Here is a 5,700-nt window from a genome sequence, read left to right on the forward strand (position 1 = left end):
TATATATTTAACTAACATGCTGTAACTCAAACCCGCAGTTTAAGTTTACCTTTGGAATAAATCAGCGCTTCTTCCAACTTTACGCCTAAACTCCATGTATAATGAAATCAGGGTCATTATAAAGACCACATGATGGAGGTGGCTAAAAAGTGAATAAACACAATGGTATGCTGCGTATGTGTGTGTGTGTGTGTGTGTGTGCTGCACTGAGAGTATAAATATAGGGCACGGGAAAACACGGAGGAAATGTTTGGCTGTTAATGCAATACTGAGGCCATTATATTCCAAGGAGAACACTTCCTCACACACAACCCACACACACACACACACACACACACACACACACACACACACACACACACACACACACACACACACACACAGCTTCTTCCAGTTCTGCCCTCTTCCTTTTGCCTGGAAAGTAAGAGGGCACAAAAGCAACAAATAAAGTAAGAAAAATAAAATTAAAAAAGCCAAGATGTTTTTCTTTCCTCTTTGGAACAATGTCCAGCTCCAACGAAGTATTTTTCATTGTATAAGTCACATCTTTCTCCTGCTTTTCCTAACAAACAATAAGATTATCCACATTGTGGCCCCTTTACTGAGTCAATCCTCGCATGCAACGCGACTGTTAACTGTGAAGGAGCGGCTTCAGCCCATCGCTAATAAAACGCAGGTTTGTTGATGTTCTGTATGTATGTATTTTCTGTCTCTTTCTTCACCTTCAGCTCTGTGAGAGCGGAGAATGTTATTCTGCCCCATGAAGGGCCTGAGAGCAGAGAAACATCCACGGGCCATGCATGCGTTCCTCACATTCTGAACTAAAACCACATGGTGGGTTTAGCCCTAATGATATTTGGATGACTTGCATAAAGGGCATCCAACATCCAATCTAGATAAGTGGGCACAGAATCAATAGAAAAGAGGGAAAAAAGGCTCCTCTCTCTCTTTCAATACATAGCATGAGCTTCACATTACTGATCCATCGTTTGTTGCTTTGTCTTCTCACCATGACTCTCTCTCTCTCTCTCTCTCTCTCTCTCTCTCTCTCTCTGTCTGTCTCTGTGTGTGTCTGTCTCACACACACTCGTACAAGAGATATGCACACAGAAAACAACACGCCCTTGTTATTACTGGAAAGTCACAACTGACATCCCCCTGCAGGCGGATATGTGCCAACTGAACAGTCATACCCCAAGCTGGGGCGCAATAATAAAACACTCAAACTTATTATGCCAGGGGCAAAACATACGGTTATATTTCATAGAGAGGCAGGGCCGTCTATCACTGTGCACATGTGCTGCTCAGACCTGCACTCTGCCTCTGATAATATGAGGGCACCACCCGTTAGTATTTATACCCCCATAGACAAAAATAAATGCTTTGTGGGCCACCCTTCACTGCTACTACAGTGGAGCCACTCTGCAGTGTGTGTGTGTGTGTGTGTGTGTGTGGACGTCTTTATCTCGTACCCATGACCAGTCTGCCTCACCCAAAAACGAAGTCACGTAGAGTGGTGTCTTTCCAAGAAACTGTCCTGGTGAGACCCCGGTCACTGAGCACGCAGTTTGAGGTGGAATCACATTTTGTAGAATCCGATCGTACCTTAAAAAAATATATATATATATAGAACTAACACCAGTGACGTGTTTAAATTTTAGCATCTGGAATCATATTCTTAAGTGAAGTGTTTATTGAACAAAAACTTTAAAGCGAAAGAATCATGAAGTGACCGTTTGGTCACTTGGGAGCAACAAAGCAAGCTGAAAACCCAAAGTGGACTTATTATCACCTCATAAAGTTGTTGTGGGAAGCATTGTTGGCCAACAACTGTCTATTTACATACATGTATGACAGATATAAAGCAACAATCATTCGTTTGGAGTCGTGTTTTTGTCCGTCCGAGAGTGTTAGGCCCAAAATTTAGCCTCCTTGAAGTTCTCCACCCAACCCAGTCACGAGAATAAATGCTGGCAACGAATGTTTCAACAAATCAAGGCCATGTTGAAACTTTGCATTTCTCTGTGTTCAAACAGTACTTTTTGTTAGGGTCAGTTTTCAGTCTTATGTTGTGACAGTCCTGTGCTGATTAGGGTTGAGGTACAAAAAACACTTGGTTAGGGAAAACATCTCATCTTACCTGATTTTATCACCAAAAAGTCAACAGGAAATTGTCCCCTCATCTCGTCAAAAATAACCAGTGGTTTCACACTCACAAATGTTGAAATGCCATATTGCACAGCCATCATGGAACCGCCGTCCCCTCCACCTCCCTACACTAGATTCAGCTCATATACATGTCATTGAAACGAGAAAGCAGAAACACAAGATGCCAACATTTTATTCTGAGCTGCTCTAGTGACTCCTGAGGAAAATAGTTGGCTCTTTAGCTGCGTAATGTTCCAATGGTCAGAGGGAACGATCACCGCCCTTGCCACTTGTGTCATGGTCGTTGTGTCCTTGGGCAAGACACTTCACTGTGTGTGAATGAATGGAACCTGGAACCCTGTCAGGGCGCTTTGGGTGTCTTGAAAAGCACCTTAAAAATCCACTTGTTTGAAATCTGCTTGTCACAGGGAGATTCAGCGTGGACCGGTGACGAGAGCAGTGAATCGGTATCAAGCCAGTATCAGTGTCAGGACACAAAAAACAAATGAGCTGAAGGATGCTAAAAACTCTTTGTGGAAGCGACTCCCTTTCACATTACACATTGGTCATCTGACCCATTCTTTTCATAAAAATAGTGATTAGTGCATCTTTGAAGGACATATACTGCAGAATTAAATTGATTCTCTCAGCAACAATCTAGCTGATTTCTGTCAGTGCAATCAAAACAGTGAGATTTGTAAAACAACTTGGTGGTTCATCAAGTGTATGTGTATTTATTAAATCATAAAAAGGTGCAAATCAGGGCCATTTGATAAAAAAATAACCACAACTTGCATGTGATCTGTTTCTTACTAGAACCACTGGAAACTGCCACTGGCTCACCTTCACACACCTGATGATGCTGCTGCTTGTCAGAAATGCTCATTATGTATGGATGTGTGTGCAGACAGAAATACATCCCCTGTGGAAAAGAACAGGGGGTAAAGTTTCTCGTTGTTCTGCTGTGAGATAATGCAGCCAGAGAGCCCTCACCTAAGGGGTGTCGCTGCAACCAGAGCCTCTCTTTTCCCTTCATCTAACCTCGTGCACAGGCGCAACGGCTCAGCAGACCGCAGGAGCGCAACCTTATCAGCAGGCAAAAGAAGTGCCTCTGCTCCGTACCAGGGCTGACAATTAACTGTCGCGCGATGACTGGATTTCTCTGATAACCTTTTATTTGTTCCTCCTGCACGTAACCACTCGCGCAATCTCACTCCATACATGACCAGCCAGAGAGATGTGAGCTGAGGTGAGCTCAAATCTCTTCCGACATGTTGTACATATGTCAGATATGTCCTCACACAAGCCTGCCGCGTGTGTGTGCATCAGCGTTGTGTTGCTTCCCTACACACACCACAACTCTGTGGTCAGGTTGTCCAGTACGACCTCAGTGCTCTTAACTGTTTCTGGATGGTTTCAGCATTTATCAGAAAGGTCATGAGGTCAAAGAGTGCTCACAGGCACAGGTAGTGAGAGAAGACAGTGCCCTCTGGTGGCCAAATGAAAGAAAGAAGGAAACTATTTCAAATGTACTAAATAAGACTAACATGGGAAGGAAGATGGAAAGGGTCATCAATGCTTTATGTACACCTTATTCAGTTCTGTAGCTGTCCAATTTCACGGTTGTTATTTTTTATATTAGTAAGTACCCATAATGTATTTACACTACATCCATCATCAATCACCTTGAACATGGAGATGGATTAAGTTATGCCTTATATTAAATTGTGTTGTTTACCTGTTGAGGTGGTGAAACATTAGTAACCATCATAAATAAATGGAAGATTTAGAGTTACTTAGTCGGAAGACTAGTCTATAAAGCCTTTCATTGTTTAAGTTAAATAACTATTAACCATTTACTAAGCAAGTGTAAAGGTCTATGAACATCAGTTGAAACATAATAGTCATCCAAATACTGTTTTTGGTGAGCTACACAGTATTTAATCATTTATAAAGCATTATAAACATCAGTCACAACGTAAAAATAGACAATTGCTTAATAAGTGGTTTCCAAGGGATTTCATTGTTAGGGGTTAAAAGTAAAATAACTATTAACTCAAATTTAACTTACAATAACTGTACCATTTATTTATGACAAGTAACTGACATTTTAACACTCTGAAACATGGTTGAATCAGAATGCTACAGCACAAGCTACTATGATTTCCTTATGAGTGGTATTATGATGTACTTAAAATGTCAGTGTAAACTTGCATACACATTTCTTACAACACACATTAGTGTGTAAATGTATGGCAAAACAAATCACACAGAAGCCCACTTCTATGTACAACTGTTTATTTTTGATTTGCAAAACATCTGACAAAAATAACATTACATAAACACCAATTTATAATAGAAAAAAAGAAGATCTTTGAAAATAAAATGAGGCAAAAGATAAATTGCAATTACATTAGAATTTAAGTGACTTTTTTCGAAATTTTGAGCCATATCATGCTGACCTACACAGGCAGTTTATGGCAAGTAGATTCATCAGTATGCATGTGTTACAAACATTACATTAAGTGCTTTTGTTGGTTCAGGCATTTTTAATTGAATGAGGCATGATTTGGGTTCACAATGCAGGGTAAAAATTCAATGCCAAATTCAAATTTATTACTCCTTATAAAAAGGTCAATACACATGGCTGACAGAGTACTAAGGAAGAGGCCAATCTCATACTCCGACAAACTATCCCACTCAAATTAAGCTGGGGAACATCTGAAGCCAGCTTCATCAACACCCTCCCCTGCATTAAAAGGGTCATATAATGGCACACAGCTCAGGGTAGATATGTCCATGGCAACATTGTTCCTCAGTATTCACTGATCAATAAAACTCTCCCATTTCATTCAGTGTTTACCTGAAGCAGTTTGACATGAATACAAAAAAACTTGGTTTAAATTCACCAAAGTGAGTAGTTGCTCCGTTAATATGATACTAGGATCTAAAGGATTTCTTTTTTCCCCAATAGGCACCACTAAGTTGCGCACGTTTCAAAAGACACAATCTTCCAATGAGGCTTTGTCGCGCCGCTTGGGGGGCCGACATTTTGGACGATGCCTGCATTATATAGTGTCAATAACACACGACTTGGTGACGCTCGAGATAAAAAGCAGCATTGCATGGATACTGAGGATTTCACCTCTTCTAATTCCCCTTGTTAGACCAAACGTCGGCAGGGAATGATGAAGGTAGCGCTAGCAGACTTTAGGGCAGGAGGAGAGGTGAGGACACAGAGAAGGGTACGGAGGAAATGGCAAATAAGAGGGCCAAGGTAAGGATGGCGTACTACAGAGCAAAGACCACGCTGACAGTACCAAGCGGAGCGCAAACACACCTCTCCTTTCTCCTACTGCCATAAAGTCTTTTGGGTTGTTCCTTCTTTGCAGCTGCATCCGCTCTGAAAAGATCTCTCTCTTGCAACCGTTGCTGAAATTTACCAAGATATTACAAACGATAGAGCAAAATAAGGGAAAGGATCAGGGCCACATGTGAAACATTTATTTGAGCTCAGACTTTAAAGGTCCAATTTGAAGGAAAGTTGTTGAG

The sequence above is a fragment of the Acanthopagrus latus genome, chromosome 6, assembly GCF_904848185.1.
Source record: "Acanthopagrus latus isolate v.2019 chromosome 6, fAcaLat1.1, whole genome shotgun sequence".
Lineage (NCBI taxonomy): Eukaryota > Metazoa > Chordata > Actinopteri > Spariformes > Sparidae > Acanthopagrus > Acanthopagrus latus.